Raw genomic sequence first — 22,655 nt, 5'->3', positions numbered from 1 at the left:
CTGTTAAAAAACACAATCCTCCAATGATGTTAACTGGCCTAACTGTATTGCAGTATAGCTAGTCTGATTTATATCAGCTCAGGATCTGGCCAAGTATACCAGAATGTTTGTTTCCACAAGTCCAATTTTTAGCAATATAAATTGATTACTCATAACTATGGGACCAATGGTTTCTAGTAAACCATTATTTATAACTGCCAATGCAGTTCATAAGATCTTTCTGATCATCCATCAATATTGACTCCCAGATTTAATGACTTCATTACAGTAACCATTATTGTATTATTGCAACTTGGAAGAAAATGTAAACTTGATCTGAGCGAATGAAAAGAATGGCATAATCAATCAAAAATTGCTAAATTGATGAAATGAGGGTGGTGCTGAGCACTACTTTTTGTATCTTTTGATTTTCCATTCAATGATTATAAATTCCATTACAGCACCACCAAGTCATGCCAGGCAGTGCTAATCTTGTACCATTATTTTGGATATTATATTGTTGGTTGTTGTTGCTGATGCCTTTATGTCTTGACATTTCCAATGAAACAACACACACCTAATCTAGAAGACCATGTTTCTTTATTCTCTACAAGATTCTTTAAATGAGTCAGTTAAAACTAGGGTTACACTGAGAGCATATTTTACTAAGTAACTCCCATAAAAACATTCAACCTTTCTAAAAATTAACTGACTGACTTGAATATTTTATTTCAGGATGTGATGGGACAGTGTTGCTCAGCCCTGCAGGTTTGGCTCCTAGGAGCTGGAAGCAAAACAACCCCTGCTGATTTGCTAGGAGGTTTGTATTCTAAGAGAACTTTCCACAAATGAAGGATACTGGAACAAGAGATCAGCAAGATGCAAACAAGCTTAACCCTTTTGTGAATGCTCTATGCGTTTTTTGGAGAAAAGGGTCTCAAAACCCAAGTTATTGAAGGAATGAGCAAGTTACACATCAGTCTTTGGCGCAGATCTAATTGTATCAATACTGGAAAGAAAACACCATTATAAATTGTGGGTACTTTTGTGGCTGCCAAGTATTCAATGTCTGACTGAATTTAACCAATACAGTTGCCTGCTCTCTCACATCCAAGGAAGCCTGACCAAGTGTCACAGCTCCAGTTGAGTGCCCACTCTTGGCTACTTGCCAACCTCCTGTGAGGGGATCTAGACATTAAATCCTTGTGTGTTTTAAGTGTGAATATAGCCTATGCCCTGTCCTTATCTTGAGGTGTCTAGGCACTCACTCAGGGTGCAGATCCTCTATCTAGTACCTGTTCCCGAGAGCTACAGCCACACAGCCCACTGCCCAACCACTAGAATCAATGCTGAGAAACTCCCCTTCTCCCCTGAATTAAACACACCCTCTCCCAGAAAGAGCAGATGTTCTGAGCCCACTATTTACCGCTTCAAGGGGCATGTGAATAGTGTAACAGAAAACACACATTCAGACGTTGCATAGGATTCTAAAATCATCTGAGCTGGACACTGTATAAAAATGTAAGAGTGATGATCCCAAAGGGCTTCCAATCTGTTTCCCTCTTCTCCTTTGGATGAAATCTTGGTCCCACTGAAGTCAATGGCAAAACTCCCATTTCATGTCAACTGGGTTAGGATTTCACACTTTATATTTTCCTTGCCTTCTTAGACTCTTCATTAGAGCTAGGACTGTCTCTTATTGTTTGTTAAAATGAAGCCCTGATCTTGCTTGTGAGACCTCTACATAGTCCCCAATACAAATACAGTACTTGGGTTTCTGTTTGAGTAAAGGTATCAGAGTCTGTCCCTATATGTTTATAATAGCAATAAACAAAAATAATTTTAATCTTTAAGAAATCTACCTGAAACTGACAGTATTTTTAATTTATTCATTGATCAGATGACAAGCAGAGCAATAAAGCACATTTTCTGCAACTGTCAATAAATATACTGTAACAAATATTCCAAAGTCATTCAAGATACAAGTTAGCGGTAAGACCACAAGATGATATTATCAGTCAACTGTCTCCTTTTGCTTCATCTATCCATATAATACCTTTTTTTTAAAAAAAAACCCTTCACTAAACAGAATGCTGTGTAAGATAAAGGACTTAAAGCCTCATTGATTCATTTACTATATGAAGTCTGTTGGCCTCACAGTTGAAGCTCACCAGAGTCCTTCTCATACACCAAGAGCAGAGGTTCTCAGACTGGGGTGCGCAGAATGTATTCTGGGGGCGTGAGGAGCTTTAAGAAAAAAACCGTACTGCACACATTTTATGTACAGCATTGAGTAACTATCAAAGCTGATTCCTCCAGACGTATCAGGTCCTCACATGACGCTGTGCATTGACTCTAGATGGTGCTGTGTGTTTTGATGGATTTTTGTTAAGCTTCCATAGCATTGCACAAACCCGTTGCCATCTGTATGTTACTGCATTTGCTATGAGGCGATGTGCACATGTAATTGTAAGCATCAACCACAATCGCAATTCTGCTTTTGCTCTTACTACAATGGATCATTGGCTCTGTCTGAAGCAATGCCTTATCTGTTTTTAATATTTAGTGAGAGTTGCATGTTGATTTTTTCTATCAATATATGTACTTGTTTGGTGGGGAGACATGAACAACTACATACACAAAGAAGGGGCTTGCAAATAATTTTTGAGAACCATTGACCTAGAGGATAACTATTTCTTCGAGTGGTGATAATAAAATAAAATATGTCCAGCATTAAACTAGCCAGTCATACACTATAGTCACCTACTCACTTCCTCATTGCTGATGATAAGATTGCATATCACTTAGACAGTAGAATGTGTAATTCAAGATGTCAAATGTCTTTTCATTCCCTAATATCAACCCATGGCAAAAAACTTTTCAAAGTTTTCAAACACTTCAGGACCACTCACGACAAGGTGATTCAGTTTGGGTGACTATAGTTCCAGTATGCCCTGTGGTGATGCCTAGGTACCGCAGGCTGAACTGTTTAACCAATTTGAAATGTATTCGCTGACCTGTCTTTGTGAATTTTATCTGCAACTTCAGAAAACGGTTGTCAAAAGTGTGAGCAATAGAATATAAAATTGATACTGCTATTAGCAATACATGATGGATCTGACACACAAACAAGAAAATCTTTCACAGAGTATACTGAATCCTCTGATCTAAAAGTATCAGTCTGCTGGGGCTATCTACAAGTATGTTAAGGGGGATATTACATTGACTCAGGTATGGATATATTCAAATTAAGTAACAATTGGAAAAGACATAGGTAATCCTAGAATTACTTCTTGTCTAATGTTTAGGCAAACAATGTTTATACAGGGACTTCCACCCAGGGAGTAATTCATGTTCACAGTTCTCTACCCCCTCCCCCTCGAGATAGTGTCAGAATCCATATTTCTGGGATTCAAGAGGGGAAAATAGCACCTTCTGAACATTACTACTGTCACTCACCATACTATAACACGGCAACTAGCACTGACCAGCTGGTTTTCTTGGTATTCTTCCTTTAGTTAATTTTGTTGATGAAGGTGTGGCAGATATTGCAACCACATGCAGTATCTATGGGAGAGCATATTGTATTAAGTTTATGAATGGTTTAAGTACCATTGGTGGCCAGGAATTATATGGAACACCGGGAAAGGGGAAAAGTTGCCACAGCTCCTCCAGATACCAAAAACAGTGTGGGGTGATGAAGGTTAGTTCCTGGAACTGTAAACAATTCTGTCAGGTGGCTTCCATGTACTGGTTCAAACTGGACAAAGACAAAGAAAGGGTTTTGGTATACATAGGCAGTTTTGTTGCAGCCATGTTGGTCCCGGGATATTAGAGAGACAAGGTGAGTGAGGTAATATCTTCTTTGTACCAACTTCTTTAGCAGAAAGAGACAAGCTTTCAAGTTTACACAGAGACCTGAAGAAGAGCTCTGTGTAAGCTCAAAAGCTTGTCTCTTTCACCAACAGAAGATGGTCCAGTACCAGATATTACCTCACCCATCCTGAGTTTAAACCAACACAGGGCCTTCTTTTTTGTTCGGAAAATGAACAGGAACTTTTGTCCAGTGGAGGAGCCAACTCATGTGAAAGGGTTGGAAGACTTTGGCTTACTAGGGTCCCATAAGATTGATGAGTGACCTCTGGTAAGCCCTTAGCATGCATATAGGGACTTTTATTGGTTTTAAGTTTTCTCTGTAACACTTTTGCCCTAAGAATAAATGTGTTTTGCTTTGTGAAGGCTTGTTGGTAACTAGTATATACTGTTGTAGCTCTTGGGAAAAGAGTCAACCACAGGTGTTGGAATCTGGTCTGATTTTGTGGGAAAAATCATAGTGAGGTGCAGAGGGACTGCAAGACTAACCCCCTGGTCTGGAGGGAGTGAGGTGCAGTCTCTGCCCAAGAGAGGTGGTGACTGGGAAGCCTGAAATCTTACAGTTGGTACCCCCTGAGGAAGAGAAGGAGGGAGGTCAAATGTACAGTAACCCTTAAATTGTGACAGCATGCACGAAAAAGTTAAATAGTAATGATGATTGTGGCAGCTGTAGTATTTGTAGAGTAAGGTAGAACAGCAAGGTGAGAATTAGTTTTGTCTATATGAGAAAAATGGCATAGGGTTAATTAAATCCATTTTTTCTAAATAATTAATCTGGGGCAACCTACCTGGCCCTATGGTGGATGTATTTAAACCATTTTAACTCCTGCTGAATTTGGTTGAGTTTGTATGTGCATCTAAGTAGAGTCATCGGACTACTTTGACTAGATTGATTTAAAATCACTTCTCTTAATTGGTGCAACTTTTCTCATATAGGCAAGGCACAGCTTACACACAGTTACTAGAACTGTTTGTTTAAAATAGTAGAATAAATACATTGTTAAAATTATAGAGAGTAGAGACCTCTTTTAGCATGTACTGACAATATTTATTAACTTTCTTTTTTTCAATGAATATACATACTTTCCGTCTTAAGCACCTATTTTCTTTTCATCTACTCTTGAAGTTTTTACTTTAGAGAAAGTAGATACATATGCCAGCTCGAGAAAACAGGATAACTTAATAATACATTTTTTGAATCATAAATGCCAGACTCCTGAGGAAATGGGTCAGGCTAGTTTTCAAAAATGTTACCCGTAGGATCCATTTCGGGATTTGATATCTTTGCTTACGAGAAGCCTCAAATTCCCTTTTCCCCCCACTAGCAATACTCTGCGGCAGTGACATCTGGTGTCTTTTTGTGCATCACCACATTTTCACCAATCTGTAAGTACTGAGAAATAGAATGAAAAGGCCTTATTTACAGATAAGAAGATACTCACTGTTTATGATCAATAGTGTTATATCTAGTGATTCAAGCAGCTCAGTTAGAACCGTAAGTCAGAGTTTATTACTCGTAAATCAATATGATGTTTCTTTGCTCTGCATCTCTTTTGAGAATCTGTATAGTACAATGATTATCATTATATAATAAAGTCCAGTTTCTCTTTTGCTGTCTTCTGGGTTTGATCTTGTAAAACTGGGAATTGATTTTCCTGAAATTCAATGTTATGTTTCCACTGTATGGCAGATATGCCACTTAGCACCAGCATTAGGTGCTAGCCCTTGAGCATGAATGCCTGCTGATGGAGAAATTGGTCAAAAATTTCAAGCTCAGCACCTTAAGGCTAAAGAACTATTTATTTTCTATGTCATGGGTGCCACACAACAGCCTACCATAAGCAAGCCTGATGCACATGTGCAATTGATTTTTGTCCACCACCCCGGGACAGAATTAACTGTGAGCAAAAGAAGGGTCTCCGATTCTTATGCTGGGTTTCCACTGGGGTGAATAAACTTAACATCTCATGAGAAAGCATTAGAAACCAGAAAGCCAGCTGTTGCCCTAAAGAATGGTTGAATCTTCCTCCACTTTGATAGTGACAAAATTGTACAAAATTTCAAGCTTTTACGCTTCCAGCGATTGTTGTCAAAACTTTAGTCATTTAAACTGAAGAAGAGATGTAAGGAATCACTTTCATTTTAGCCCAGGTATTAAAGGGCTATAAGCGTTCACTAGATAGATGAGGACTGATAGCAAACCTGATTGTCTTTAGGCTATCCTGTGCCTCTGACATCTCATCAGTATCTAAACCTGTCATAAGGCATGTTTAACAAAAAGGAAAAGTATTGTCTGTTTGGACAACTTGCTTGTTTCATTAAGATATGGTCACTGTCTTCCAATAGAGATAGGAGATTCTATCACTGTTATCTTAGTTTTTTCTCTTACTTGCCAAGATACCAGCTCCTTCATGACGCTGCCTTTATGGGGATAATATTAAACAAATCACGCACTCACCGTGTGTGTCATCTAGATATAGTCTTTCCAACTGTTTGTGTTTTTAGGCAAGTCCAAGAGGAAAGCATGCTTGTATTTCCAATAGCTATTTTGTGCATATGATTGGTGCAGCTTATTTTTGGAGTCCAAGAAAAACACAAAGAAGTTGCCCTCTCTCTGAATTCCTTTGACATTTTTTTGAGACACCTGGGCATTTGTTTTTCTTTGTAAATGCTAAGGAAAAGCCACAGGCTGTCCTTAAACTGTGGATAAAAATGATAGCTACTTCTGAGATAACAAAAGTTTTTAAAGGTGATGTATTATAGCATTATATCACAGTTGATACAATTAAATTAATGCTATACCTTCCACTGACATTCAACCTGTGGTCAAGAATCTTCTAGTGTTCCACAGAAGACTTCCAAGTAGCCCACATACCTTGCTTCAGCCACACGCACATGAAAACTGATCCAAGAGGTAGTCCTGTCATGCTAGAAAGTTTTAAATTGTACATGTATCAGTCTTTAAACAAAACTACCTTGTGTACCCTTTTTATGCTACTACGTGTTTGGGCTACTATGCAGGAAAATGGAGTAACAATGAGTATCTTTCTTTGTTGGGAGTAAATTCAAACATGAGCAAGTTTTCTTATGATGCAAAAACTTAATTGGAGCATCGCTGGTGAAAATCAGCATCTCTGATTCTCCATGCTTTTGGCCCATTACTGCAGGCCAAATTACCATCTTCAATGCTGGGCCTATACTTCGTAATCAGTTAATTCAGCAACAGTAACTTGCTAAGAGTGGGAGTGTGCCAGAGTGGGAAATACTTACAAATAGATCTATTAGTCATCTACAGTTACTGTGTAGGGTGACAGGTGTCCAGTTTTCAACTGGAACAACCGGTTGAAAAGGGACCCTGGCACCTCCGGTCAGCACCGCCAACCAGGCCATTAAAAGTCCAGTCAGCGGTGCTGCGGCGCTAAGGCAGGCTAGTCCCTACCTGTCCTGGCTCTGCACTGTGCCGCAGAAGTGGTCAGCAGGTCTGGCTCCTAGGCAGGGGGGCCACAGGGCTACTTGCACTGCTCGCACCCTGAACAACAGCTCTGCACTCCCATTGGCCAATGACTGCGGCCAATGGCAGCTGTGGGGGCGGTGCCTGCAGGTGAGAGCAGTGCGCAGAGCCACCTGCCAGACCTCCAGGGTGCAGCGCGGAGTCAGGACAGGCAGGAAGCATGCCTTAGACCACTGCTGCACTACTGACTGGGAGCTGCCTGAGCCCCAACCCCTTGCCCCAGGTCTGAGCCCCCCACCAAACCCAGAGCCACTTCATGCATCCCAAATCCCTCATCCCCAGCCCCACCCCAGAGACCGCACCCCCAGCCAGAGCCCTCACACCCTCCAGCACCCCAAACTCCTACCCCAGCCCAGAGCCCCCTCCTGCACCCTGAACCCCTCATTTGTGGCCCCGCCCCAGAGCCCACACCCCCATTTAGCTCCCTCATCCTGTCCCGCACACCAACCCTCTGCCCAAGCCCAGTGTAAGTGAGTGAGGGTGGGGGAGAGTGAGCCACCAAGGTAAGGGGAAATGTAGTGAGCCGGGAGCAGGGCCTCGGGGAATGGGCGGGGCTAGGGTTTCAGTTTTGTGTGATTAGAAAGTTGACAACGCTATTACTGTGCTCCACATTTTACCAACATATCTTTTTCATGTTTACTCTGCTTTTCGGTCAGGTAATTTTTAGGTTGAGTTATAACAACTCTGAAACACTTTATACTGGTAACTTTTGTGCAGTGTCTTCTTTTAAGAATATTATTGTTAAAGATGTTCTCCAAGAAAGTAATAAATCACATATTATGGTGAAATGTCATATATTCATACATTTATCATCCTCATTATTCAACATGAGTGCACTCTCTCAACTTCCAGCACATGGAGTTTATACCTGTGTTCCCAGTTTCACAAGTCACAAAATAAGTCAGAGCCTAGCAGTTTGATAATTTCCGTAAACGGAACATAAATTATTCCAGGTTCATGTTTGCTCATTGCTTCTCAAATGGGAAAAAAATCAACTAATGCCTAGCATCATCTTTATAGAAAGCCAGCATGTGGTAATCATTACCCAAGAGATGAACTGCTCTTCATCACCCAGATATTTTTTCTTCAGATTTTTAAACCAGAGTCCCTCAGCATGTGGCTATTCACATTTCCACTTGAGGATCAATGTTGCTGGGAGACCTATGGAAATCTTGCCGCTAGATCCTGCCTAATCTCATTTTTTCATTATTAATCAGTGTCTCGGTGGTGTAATATATGACACATGAAAAGGAATTGGGCACTACTATGAAATCCTCATATGTCACAGTGCTTTATATATTTTCAAAATGTCAGTTTAGTTTTCATTTGCATTCTTTTGTCTTTGTATACATACCTCTACCATAAAAATAATAAATTCTAAGGGCTAACACGGACAGTCCAATCTGCAATCTGTGTATCAGCCAACTGTGGATAAACTAAAGAAGATGGATTTTTCATATATATATATATATATCTTTTTTCATATTGTATCATATATATCACACATACATACACACAGAGAGATTGAACAACACAACTGCTAAAATGTTCCTCATTTATCCAGAATGTTTGGTGGGTGGGTGATCTCTAAGCATTCATCACTATTTTTTTTTCATTTACTAACTGGGAACTGCACATATGAATATTTTAATCAGTTTTGATTTGAGTTTCTCTCAATTAGAAATAAATTTGTTTCTGTGTCTTTGTGTCATGATTCCTCAGTCATTCATCTTAAGCAATCTAATGGTTCAATAAGTTAAATGTGAATTTCAAATGCAGAGTGCATCAAATAATTCTTTTGTATGCATCTAATAGTCTAGCAGCTGTCAAAAAATCCTAATTTTAAAAAAAATATTTCCATAGGTTTCCTTCCCCCTGTACTCTGATCATAAGCATAACAATTTTTTATTAGCAACGGGCTGAACCAATTTAGACAAATGTGGATACTTTCCTGTTTTGACAATCTGTCCAGGCATAGGTAGGGAAAGTATTTTATAAACTGTGAACTTTCACATGTTGTTTAGAGGTGTACAAAATGTTCACACTTCAAAACATTCAAAGCCATGTCAATGCACCAGACTTCAGGTTTAAGTACAAACTTAAGACATAATGGTGTCTAGGACCATATAAGTATATAGAGTACATTAGACAGACCACGCATGTTCATCAAAAATTTGAAAGAAAACTTAGAACAAACATGGGATTAACATTGGACTAATCTGGGCTGATACATGGTTTTGCACTGAAAACCTGGGAAACTTGTGGTTCTGTGATTAATTCAAGTCCACAAAAATCAAAGCAAAATTTGGTAGGTGCAAACCCATATTTATTGAAACTAAATAGTTTCATGAGCCCATATGAAGTAAAACTAATGAGTTCACAGTGCTCTGGTTCTACCATTACACTGAATATACAAAACAACCAATGGAATTTAATCAGGGTTTCCTTTTCCCTCCAAGCCAATTTACAGATCACATGATCTCTCCATGAGAGAAAGCCTCATGGAAAAGTCCTGTAGAGTTTAATAGAGAACAATATTCCTGCTTCAGAATACTACAAAATGACATATTTTCCACAGATTATTTGAACCAGCACTTGGGAAGGATGAAGCCAACAAAGTTCTAATGGAATTGGATAGTTCTTTAAAATCAATATGTACAGAATGCTATCAAATTATAGCTCACCTTAAGTGTTCACTCTCTTGTTACAGTGTGTATGGTAACACCCATCGTTTCATGTTCTCTATGTATATAAATCTCCCCACTGTATTTTCCACTGAATGCATCCGATGATGTGAGCTCAGGAAAGCTTAGGAAAGCTTAGCTCAGGAAAGCTGTAGCTCAGGAAAGCTTATGCTCAAATAAATTTGTTCGTCTCTAAGGTGCCACAAGCACTCCTTTTCTTTTTGCGGATACAGACTAACATGGCTGCTACTCTGAAATCTTTAGAGGTATGTTGTCTTCATCCTTCTCATGTGCTTTCTATACAGAAAGGGAGCAATGTATAGTCTTTTCTAAATACAAATTACTGTCTGGAACTCACCAGGGGAAAAACAGAAAAGACTAAGCAATGGTGGCTGTTCACCAAATAGGGTGGCACAAATTGCCGTGAGATCCGGTGTTTATCTGGTGGAATGTAATGGAAGGTAGGTAGGGGACAGAATAGTTTTCTAGATGAGAATGGGCTATTTTAATGTTCTGTGATTCGTATAGTTATATTCTGACTAGAGATACCAGGGGCATATCCTGGGTTGCTGCTGCAAGTTTATATAGTTGGATCGTCAGATTACTCATGAGAAGTTTAAGAGAATCAAGTATTTTAAACCCAGCCTTTCTCACAATTTGAACCTGTGTTTTACATTTTTTTAGTCCCCCTCTATCCAACACACACACCTTTCATGAAGCTTAAATTTATTCCCTTTCTGTTTTTAACTTAGTACATATAAATCCAGTAGAACATTGATGGATGAAAAAGACGATTTCCCAGGCTCAGCACACGGAGCCTGAATTTATTATTGAATTTGTTATTTATTATTGAAAACATATTATCAAATTGAATGAGCAGAGTACATAAGTAAGAGTCACATAGGGGAAGCTATAAGTCATGTTCTGACAGGTTACATGTGTTTAATGCAGCTATTTACTTTTTTATTCATGAGAAATGAGTAGATTCTACATTAATTGTCAACTCCTTTGGTGGCCTTGGCTACCTCTGAAATGTATGGCTTCTTCTTAAAACACACTTACCAATATGTGCCTGTTTTAAATGGACTAAAATGGATCACAGTTTGTCAAACTTCATTACAGACTAATATTGTATTTCATATTGAGGCAGTTTGAGAGATTCTTACTATGTTTACATTATTTACTATTTATTATTATTAGGAAAAAAGAATGAGGAAATTGAAGCAGCGAGAGGTACCTAATAGCCATGTGCTTTATAGCAATGAATGCTAGTATAACAGCTGGATTGTGGGGTAATCACCACAATAACCTTCTGCCACTTTCCGTCCCTAACTGTAGAGGGGTAGCAAGGGATAAAGACTAAGGGCCTGTCTACACTTACCGGGGAATCAACGAACGGCGATCAATGCATCGGCGGTCAATTTAGCGGGTCTATTGAAGACCCACTAAATCGACCGTAGATCACTCTCCCATCAACTCTTGTACTCCACCATATTGAGAAGAGTAGGGGGAGTTGACGGGAGAACATCTCCTGTCAACATTGCGTAGTGTGGACCCTGCAGTAAGTGGATCTAAGATGCATCGATTCGAGTTACACTATTCATGTAACTCAAATTGCATAGCTTAGCTCGAATTTCCCCTGTAGTGTAGACAAGGCCTAATATTAATTTAACTTTGGAAGTGTAGCTGTCTACTTCCTAAAAATGTGTCCATCAGCTGTTCGCCACTGAGCTTTAAACTGGCACAAATTTCTATTCAAAGGAATGGAGACCTTCATTCAGAGAGACAGAAAGTGTTTGTGTACATCTTCTTGCAACAGCTTTTAAATTACGTTTCAATCCATTTATATGCTTAGTTCATATTCAGGGCTAGACTTTCACTAGCTATTATGAAGGTGAAGGATGACACTGGAATTCAGGGCCCAGTTTCTTCCTTTGCCCAGGCCTGCCAGGCACACCAGGGGAAGCAGCCTGACCATCTTGTGGGGGTACCTTGTATCCTTCCATGAACACAGGTTTGCTCAGGGAAGGACTGTGTTCCATTTGTGGGTGCTGTGGCTCCAAAATGCTTTTAATATAAGATTATACCTTACATGCACAATTAAGCCATCAACCTTTCCTGATTTAAAAAATCCCTGTCATGGATATATGGGCAAACTATGCCTGGGGCCCCTTTTAGTCCCCCTGTCAAGTGACTTCATGAAATGACAGTCCTAGCTTCCCACACCTCCGTTTGGGTGGAACCACACATTCCAACCACTCAGACTGGATCTTGTTGAAATGGATCTTTAGTGGCCCACAGCTGGGCAGATTTTTACTGGTACCAGTGAAAATTATGATTCAATTTGGTCAACGCACAGCAGTTTATTTGAGAAAGACTCACACAAGCAGTAAAAGGTTATATAATAAGTCTCCCTAATAAGCCTCAATTCCCTAAGCATAAACCCTCAGTAACTATGTTGGCTTTACATAGTATCCTGATTGGCAAACAAAGCAGGTATAGCTACCAGTCCTAGATGAAGACTTCTCTTCTTCTCTTCTCTTCCCCTCTCAAGTACTTGGTCTGTTAAATGTCCCCCAGGGCAGGGTCTTGGTTACCCAGAGGCCCTCTGGTTCAAAAGTCCTACAGAAGTCCCTCATAGCAGGGCCTTGGCTACCCTGAGACCCTCTGTCTTACAGCATCACAGACATCTTCAGATGTTAATTGGGCAACTAACTAACTAACTAATTTACTCTTCTTAGCATTTATGCCTCTTGTTCTCAAAGGAGTCACATGTCCCAGAAATATGCCCTGTGGGTGTTTCTTTACTGTTTTTTCTAATTAATATTTTAGAAGGGACTGCAAAACAGAGACCAAAGATCAGTTAATGTTTACCCTCTCATCAATCATTCACTTGAGCTCTTAGCGTGATGCCATCCCAAAGGGTTATTTTGACCAGGGTCAGCTTGTGTCAAGCTCACTGATCACTTGTTTTTGCATTTTCTTTACTTGGTGAGCTGGCCAATGCCTAGTATATTCCAAAGTTCTATGTTGAAACATACACACAGGTTAGTATATTGGCTTGTTTGTCAGCCTGAGATAGAATTTTGCGTTTGACTTTTTGATACTCTTATATCTTATATTAATATGTGTAAACAAAGAACAAAGACATTGCATGTTATATCTGCCCACAAGCAGATGGGCTGAAAAGAGAGGAGCTAAAGTGTTAATAGGTATGGTGGGAGTGTAATATATGACCGTACGCCTGGCTCTTCTCTCAAGGCGAGGTCAAGCAACCAGTCAGGAGAGGCAAGGGGGGATTAGAGGGAAGGTATAAAACAGTAAAAGCCCAAAGAAATGCCTGCCCCTGACCGTAGCACAACTTCACTCCTCACCCCTCCGATGGGATACAAAGGAGGTGGGACGAAGACCCTAGATTCATGATCCCCCAAAATGGAACATGACCATAAGTTGTCAGTGGTGGGACAGTGCGCATGCATTGCGGGTATATTTGGGCCTGCTAAGAAGGAGGAGGTGGGAATGGGGACACAGACAAGTTTCTGTGGTGTCAGAGCTGGGAAGAGGGACACGGAGAAAACACTCTGCGGCATCAGAGCTGGGAACAGAACACTGAGAAACAGACTCTGCTGGCATGTAGAGCTATGGATATGCTTGCTTGGATCTAACCCTAATAAACATCACGTTGCCTGCACTTCGGACTTCTGGTCTTCTGCATTTTGTCTGTGTGACAAGAACCAGGGGAGAGGGTGAAGGGAAAGCCCTCTAACAAAGCAGATGGAGCCTCTAGTCACTCTCAGTAAATTTCCATACCAACTGCCTGATGCTAAAAGAACCCTGCTCCCAGAATCCTCTAGCAAATTCAGACATATCAAGCCATACCAAACTCATGTTCACCACATTCATTTATAACAACCACAGTCATTCATAATAATTCAGCACCATCCCAACATATCTCTGGGCTGCTGTCTCCCTGTTACCCAATTGTGTTAATGCAACAGGCCCCACTATATTTGGCACTTATAAACCATTTCACTCCAGGGACCTGTGACAAGTGAGCTGAATAAAAAAAACAAATTCCAAAACAGCATCTTCAAAACAAAGTGTTATTTATTCATCTCCCCCCCACACCCAAAAAAGGTACAAAACAATTGAGCAAATGGCAAACCAACAAAAGGCCTTCATGCATGGGAATTACTTACACCTTAACCTTTCCTTGCCAGCTTTTGTAGATCCCTTCAGCACAGCAATCTCCATCTCTGGCTGGGAGAAACTGACTGTCTTGCTTGCAAAATGCTCTCCCAGTCTCTAAGTAAATCCTTGCCAGCCAGTCAGCTATCTTCCCAGCCTTGGCAAAATAGCTACATAACCAGGGTTGAGGCAGGGGCGTTTTCCCTTTATGGCTATAAACCTGGCTGTTGTGTTTGAATATTTGTTGGGATGCTCCCTAAGTTATTGTTTTAACTTCCCTGTTTGGTTCCTTTAACAACCCATTTTGATCTAACTCCATAGCAAATCCATCATAAGTACAGAGAGGCATGCACATGTTCATAACCAACAACAACAACAACCCAAACACACAAGCAACCCCCCACAAACCAAATCAGAACCAAAAAAACAGATATTTCATAACTCCTGTTCATCACACTTCCATTTATGGAGCTAGCCGTCTTTAATGAAGAGCTATGTAAATTTCACTTTCTGACCATTTGATTGGTGTATCACCCACCTATACAATTGGGTTGTCTGCCTATAAGTAATTTCTACAATAAATGTGCTACTCCCACACACAAACAACTTGCATTCCAGCACACATCGAAAAATATTCATCATTGCATTTTTCAAATGTAAATATAATTATATTTTAGCAATTTTCTATAACTGGTTTATGTTTCATTGGAAATATCTGAATAGTTAGGGGTGTTTTTTTAATGTAATCGTTCAATTCTCTTTTAATTCCACCAGCACATGGATTTTCAAATAAATAAAGGCTAGGGTATAAAAGCAGAGAGAATGAGAGGGAAAGAGTGGTTTCAACTAAGAATCCAACTCACTGTTCAGTGCTCTTGAATTTAAAATTAGAAGTGTTTCACTGCACCTGAATTACTTGAATTACTTTGGCTCAGATAAGTAATTCTAATAGATAGGCTTTACTGATAATCTTCTAACTTTAAATTTAGACTCCCTGAAATATCTGGTTCCTTCAAAGCATAATTTTGCAGGTTGAAGAAGTTGTCCTATGAAGCTCCAAAGACCACTGAGGGCAGAGACAGATTACTGGTGTTATATAGTATATATGTATACCAGAACCTTGACTCACTTATCAATGTGCAGAAATTTTTACATACAAAGTTTCATTTTAAGCTGTCTACCATGTTACTGTTATTAATTGGTAGGAGGGAAAGGATGGTTACTGAGAATTAAAATATTGTACCAGTGAAGAAATACTGGAATTAGGAGGATAGCAAAAGATAGATGGATAAGGGCTGAAGAATGGAATTGAGGAATTCAGACATGGGAACAAACTACAAAGCAGAAGTAGTAAAGAAATAAAATAGATAATAAGACTGGTTTTAGGAAGGTACCTTGCTAAGCTAAACACAGAAATTATTTGCACCCTTCACAATAGGCATCATGTCTTACATTCTGTGGGGCACCCAGTAAACTTTTAGGACATGCATAAATAAAATAAATAAATAAAATGTTTTTCCTCCAAATGCAGTGTCTTTTTCTCATGTGTAACATTTTTAAGTGGCCAAAGGACTTAGGAGCCTAAGTCTACGGTTTGAAAGTGGGACTTCTATGTTTAATATAGAAATTAAATATGGACAGACTTATTATATGGGTGTGTTATTCACTCAAATGAGACTTTGACTCCTAGATTTTAAAAGTTATTTAGGCACCTAAAATGCCAGTAGGGCTAGTTCTACAAAGAGATTTAGGTGCCTAAACTGTCACTTCAGGCTTCTAAGACCAAACTTTAGATCCTCAAAACCCCCACTCTGCTCTCACCTAACACTACAGTCTCTAGATGCCAAAGTTTCCACCAGTCAAGTCCTCCTGGCACCTAAATCTCTGCCAGTGATCATGTACAAAGCCACCTCAGTCCTGACACTTCTGAGCTACTCAGCACCTAACTTCCAGGGGATCCTCAAATTTCCCCACTTATCTTCCTGTGAGCTCAATCTAATAGGCATTCTCAAAGGCCACCTAGGAGCTCACCTATCGGATCAGGGCCCACAAAACACAACCAGAGGAGGCAGTGGTAGTCCTGCCCCTCTCTTTATAGCCTACTGGTTAGAGCACTCACCCAAGATGGGAGAGACCTCGGTCCCCGTTCTGCCTCATTTGGAGCCGGGATTTGAACTTGGCTCTTCCACTTCTCAGTGAGTGCCCTAACTGATAGAATGTAGGGTATGCAGGAGTGGGTCTCTCAGTTTTTCCTGTTGAAGTTGTTACACTTTGTATAAAATACTTAAATTGTCTTTGGGGCCTGGACTAGAACTTGGGTCTCCCAGACAACTATCCTAGCCACTCAAGTATAAGAGTCAACCACATTGTGTAGCTCTTGCCCAAAGGTTGCCCCACCCACATCTTTTGTGGAAAAGCACTGTCAAGGTTCTTTCCCCACTCTGAACGTTAGGGTACAGATGTGGGGACCTGCATGAAAAACCTCCTAAGCTTATCTTTACCAACTTAGGTCAAAACTTCCCCAAGGTACAAAATATTCCACCCTTTGTCCTTGGATTGGCCGCTACCACCACCAAACAAATACTGGTTACTGGGGAAGAGCTGTTTGGAAACGTCTTCCCCCCCAAAATACTTCCCAAAACCTTGCACCCCACTTCCTGGACAAGGTTTGGTAAAAAGCCTCACCAATTTGCCTAGGTGACTACAGACCCAGACCCTTGGATCTGAGAACAATGAAAAAGCATTCAGTTTTCTTACAAGAAGACTCTTAATAGAAATAGAAGTAGATAGAAGTAAAGAAATCACCTCTGTAAAATCAGGATGGTAGATACCTTACAGGGTAATTAGATTCAAAACATAGAGAATCCCTCTAGGCAAAACCTTAAGTTACAAAAAAGATACACAGACAGAACTAGTTATTCTATTCAGCACAATTCTTTTCTCAGCCATTTAAAGAAATCATAATCTAACACATACCTAGCTAGATTACTTACTAAAAGTTCTAAAAAAGAAAAGGAGTACTTGTGGCACCTTAGAGACTAACCAATTTATTTGAGCATGAGCTTTCGTGAGCTACAGCTCACTTCATCGGATGCATACAGTGGAAGCTGCAGAAGACATTATATACACACAGAGACCATGAAACAATACCTCCTCCCACCCCACTCTCCTGCTGGTAATAGCTTATCTAAAGTGATCATCAAGTTGGGCCATTTCCAGCACAAATCCAGGTTCTCACCCTCTGCCCCCCCACACACAAACTCACTCTCCTGCTGGTAATAGCCCATCCAAAGTGACCACTCTCTTCACAATATGTATGATAATCAAGGTGGGCCATTTCCTGCACAAATCCAGGTTCTCTCACCCCCTCCAAAAACCACACACACAAACTCACTCTCCTGCTGGTAATAGCCTATCCAAAGTGACCACTCTCCTTACAACGTGCATGAAAATCAAGGTGGGACATTTCCAGCACAAATACAGGTTTTCTCACCCCCACCCCTTTTTTTCCCAAAACACACACACACACACACAAACTCACTCTCCTGCTGGTAATAGCCTATCCAAAGTGACCACTCTCCTTACAACGTGCATGAAAATCAAGGTGGGACATTTCCAGCACAAATTCAGGTTTTCTCACCCTCCCCCCTTTTTTTGGGGTGGGGGGTGAGAAAACCTGGATTTGTGCTGGAAATGGCCCACCTTGATTATCATGCACATTATAGGGAGAGTGGTCAGTTTGGATAAGCTATTACCAGCAGGAGAGTGAGTTTGTGTGTGTGTGTTTTTTGGGAAAAAAAGGGGTGGGGGTGAGAAAACCTGTATTTGTGCTGGAAATGTCCCACCTTGATTTTCATGCACGTTGTAAGGAGAGTGGTCACTTTGGATAGGCTATTACCAGCAGGAGAGTGAGTTTGTGTGTGTGGTTTTTGGAGGGGGGTGAGGGGGTGAGAGAACCTGGATTTGTGCAGGAAATGGCCCACCTTGATTATCATACACATTGTGAAGAGAGTGGTCACTTTGGATGGGCTATTACCAGCAGGAGAGTGAGTTTGTGTGTGGGGGTGCGGAGGGTGAGAAAACCTGGATTTGTGCTGGAAATGGCCCAACTTGATGATCACTTTAGATAAGCTATTACCAGCAGGAGAGTGGGGTGGGAGGAGGTATTGTTTCATGGTCTCTGTGTGTATATAATGTCTTCTGCAGCTTCCACAGTATGCATCCGATGAAGTGAGCTGTAGCTTACGAAAGCTCATGCTCAAATAAATTGGTTAGTCTCTAAGGTGCCACAAGTACTCCTTTTCTTTTTGCGAATACAGACTAACACGGCTGTTACTCTAAAAGTTCTAAGACTCCATTCCTGGTCTATCCCCGGCAGAAACAGCATATAGACAGACTGAGACCCTTTGTTTCTCTCCCTCCTCCCAGCTTTTGAAAGTATCTTGTCTCCTCATTGGTCATTTTGGTCAGGTGCCAGCGAGGTTACCTTTAGCTTCTTAACTCTTTACAGGTGAGAGGAATTTTCCTCTGGCCAGGAGGGATTTTAAAGGGGTTTACCCTTCCCTTTATATTTATGACAAGCACCTAACTCCAGGAGAGGGTTCACAGTGGAGAGTTCCAAGTGGAGAGAGGCACCTGACTTCCGTTGCAAGCCAGGGCTTAGGCCACAATCCCGTCAGCATTTCCCAATTACTAGCTTTGTCAGCTCCTTGCTCAGCTTGCTGGATTTTTGTGAATTCCATTCTTTGGTGCCTAGTTCTCTCCATGCATTGTATAGGGAAACCTGGGTCCCTAACTCAGGGCTAAGGATTTCACTGGGAAGTAGGGTGCATAAAGGTAGGTCTTGCAATCAGTGGCGGACTTACCATGAAACAAACCATGCGGTGGCATGGTCCCCAATGAGAGGGGACCCCAAAATGCAGGAAAAATCTGAAAAATGACTGAATTTAATAAGTGTTGCAAGTTGCAAAGCAGTCCAGGCTTTCTGCATTCTGTGAACTTATTCTGCAAACTGTGCTCTAAATGTGTTTTTTTTGAAGTAGCCTAGCAAAGAATTTTGCTTCGCCATTTTTTCATTGTCTTGGCAACAGCATAACAGCAACTAAGGGAAATCATCATTTGCCAGTCAAAGTCTGTCTACTTGACCAATTATCAATTGAACAAAAGCACCCTCCCCCGCACTTTGCAACAATGCCTGTGATTTGTCACTAGTATGTAATGGTTCAAAATGACGTTTTTACATAGCCTGATAAAAACACAGGATTAACTACATTAAACCAATTGGGTGGTCCACGGCCCGCCCGTGGCTATGCCCCTGCTCTTTCAGACATTTTTAATCTGCCTAAAATCAAGGCCAATTTTTTATCAATAATAAATCAACACTATGATTCTGGCAGTCAAAAACGCAAAAAAAACCAAAGGTGAGGTAAGAAGACAAAGCTAAGCAAAAAGACAGTTTGTCATCGTATTTTAAAAAGCTTGAAGTATTGAATAGTGGACATTCATCAAAAAGTATGGGTGAGGAAACATATGAATTATCTGATCACTTGCCGAGCTGTGGGGATACCATAACGACTGCAAAAGTTGAACAAAGGTGACAATTCTGAAGTGACAATGGAACTACAAAATATTGGTACTTTGTCGAAGTAAGGGAAGAAATCTACCCTGAAGACATTGCATTATGACCAAAATCTGTTTCATTGGATATGACAGAATATTTCTTAGTAAATAAACTGAAAAATGTAGGTTACATGGAAAATTTGAGAAAAGAGTATGAGGATGCAGGATGAATGCAATTTAGAGGTCTTAATGAGTCCCATTTTCTGAGGATGAAGAAAAATGGGACAACAGAAATGAGAATTTGGTTGATTTTTTCAGAAACCACTAAGGCAGTGTCTAGGTTCCTACCCCACTCTGAACTCTAGGGTACAGATGTGGGGACCTCCATGAAAGACCCCCTAAGCTTATTCTAACTAGCTTAGGTTAAAAATTTCCCCAAGGTACAAACTGTGCCTAGTCCTTGAACAGTATGCTGCCACCATCAAGCGATTTAAACAAAGACAGGGAAAGAGACCACTTGGCGATGTCTTCCCCCAAAATATCCCCCCAAGCCCTACACCCCCTTTCCTGGGGAAGGCTTGATAATAATATCCTCATCAATTGGTACAGGTGAGCACAGACCCAAACCCTTGGATCTTAAGAACAAGGAAAAATCAATCGGGTTCTTAAAAGAATAATTTTAATTAAAGAAAAGGTAAAAGAATCAGCTCGGTAAAATCAGGATGGTAAATATTTTACAGGGTAATCAGATTCAAAACATAGAGAATCCCTCTAGGCAAAACCTTAAGTTACAAAAAGACACAAAAACAGGAATATGCATTCCCTTCAGCACAGCGAATTTTACAAGCCAAAAAAACAAAAGAAAATCTAACGCATTTTCTAGCTAGATTACTTACTAACTTTGCAGGAGTTGGAAGGCTTGCATTCCTGATCAGTTCCCGGCAAAAGCATCGCACAGACAGCCCAAACCCTTTGTCCCCCCTGCCTCCAGATTTGAAAGAATCTTGTCCCCTCCTTGGCCATTTTGGGTCAGGTGCCAGCGGGGTTACCTTAGCTTCTTAACCCTTTACAGGTGAAAGGATTTTGCCTCTGGCCAGAAGGGATTTTATAGCACTGTATACAGAAAGGTGGTTACCCTTTCCTTTATATTTATGACAGGCAGCCTACTGCTATGTTTGCAAATTAAAACCCTGACCATAGTAAAGGAAAACAAACATTTGTCAACAGGCACTCTAATTGGAGAAAAGTTGCAAGACATATTGTTGATCATGAAACTTCCAAAGCTCATATTAATGCTATGTATAAGTTCACTCAAAGGTGTAAATTATCTGGAAGAATTGATTCTGTGTTGTCGGTTCAGTTTGAAAAGGAGTGTGTTTACTGGAGGAAAGTGCTGAGATGTGTTGTTGCCACAGTCAAACTGCTGTCTTCTTTTGGACTACCTCCAAGAGGACGTGATGAGTTAGGGGAAAAAAAGTTAGACTACAAAAACAATCAAGGTACCTCACTTTATTTTCATTTACTTCCTATTACTTATAATATAGGAGGAGGATGAAGAAAGAAAGAATGAAAAACAGGGTGGGGGGAGGGGGAGATAAGAGAGAATGTTCTTTCTCTTGGCTTGTTCCCAAGGGAGGGGCAAAAATGAAGCTGCACACAGGACTCCATGAATTCTAAATCAGCCACTGCTTGCAATGCTGAGTCTAAGTCCCCTTCATGGATCTAACCCCCTAGTGGGAGTTTCAAAAGGACATCGGCACCAAAGAAAGTTGAACATTCCACTAGGCATCTATCTGCACTTTAGGTGCCTAAATACTGGTCCTCGAACACTTCTGAAAATTTTACACCATCATATTTTTTATTAATTTGTTTGTCTCTGTCTGAGGAATCTTTTCTTTGTGAATTGTGCAGAAAGAGTCATCATAGTTTATGATTCGCTATTTACATTGGGGGATTGGTGACCATCTGTAGTAACATGGTGTAGTTTCTGTTCCCTGATTGGATTACTGAAGCTAACCAGGAGGAGTACATAAAGAAATCATTGGGACATTGATTCTTTGAGTAAGAGGTGGGGGGTAGGGGGAGAAAGAGAGTGAGAGAGCATCTGCAAGAGATAAACAAGTATAAGAACTGTTAGGATATTTTAAATCTTCCCTGTCCTCTTTTGAAAAAAAAAAAGTTTTATTTGGTTGTGGAAAAATACCTGGATTTCTTCCTTTTAAGGTGGAGATAAAAACAGCTTCATTGGCTGTTTAGCAGTTTTTACATTCAGTTGAGTAACAAGGAACCTCATTCGCTAATACCATCACCTTATGTAGCCATGGACACTTGTTCAAAATGCATTTAAAATGCCACCGAATCTGCATGATGGCACTTTACACAAACATAAATCTGGTAGAATGCAGGAGAAATCAGGCTCAAGATCTTTTTATTTATAGCCAGTCAGCCATATGCCACTATTAATATTACCACTACTAAATGAGAATGGTTTCTTGTATCAATTAATATTATGTTTCACTCCCCCAACCCTAGCAAAGCACTCTCTTGAATCCAGACACACTCAGCACTGCCCCCTTCAGATATCAAAACAATTTCAAAATTCAAGGCTGCTCCTGTCTTTAGAACCACCCGACTGAGCTGGAGGAACAAATGAAACGTCAGTTTACTAGATAGGGTGTCTAGTTATATTTGTCTTATGTATCATTTCCACTCCATTTGTCTGACAGATATGCATAAGATGAAGTCTTAGTTAATGTAGAAGCAGAATGCATTTCTGCATATTTCCTCAGGGGTCATGGTATGTCAAAAAGGATTAGAACTGTTAGTTAACATCTTAAGACACCCCTGCATGCTATAGTACC

The 22,655-nt window shown here is 40.4% G+C and overlaps 1 long non-coding RNA gene across 1 annotated transcript in view; it reads left to right on the top strand.

Annotated features, from left to right (window-relative positions):
- Nucleotides 1-1,437, top strand: part of LOC141982179 (uncharacterized) — a 64,618-nt gene extending 63,181 nt beyond the window's left edge. The window contains exon 4 of the long non-coding RNA XR_012637980.1: nt 715-1,437. This is a non-coding gene — a long non-coding RNA (uncharacterized LOC141982179). The remainder of the gene's footprint in view (nt 1-714) is intronic.
- The last annotated feature ends 21,218 nt before the right edge of the window (nt 1,438-22,655 follow it).

Source organism: Natator depressus, chromosome 1, assembly GCF_965152275.1.
Source record: "Natator depressus isolate rNatDep1 chromosome 1, rNatDep2.hap1, whole genome shotgun sequence".
NCBI lineage: Eukaryota > Metazoa > Chordata > Testudines > Cheloniidae > Natator > Natator depressus.
Note: the sequence above shows the minus strand (reverse complement) of the source record. Positions and strands in the feature narration are given on the sequence as shown.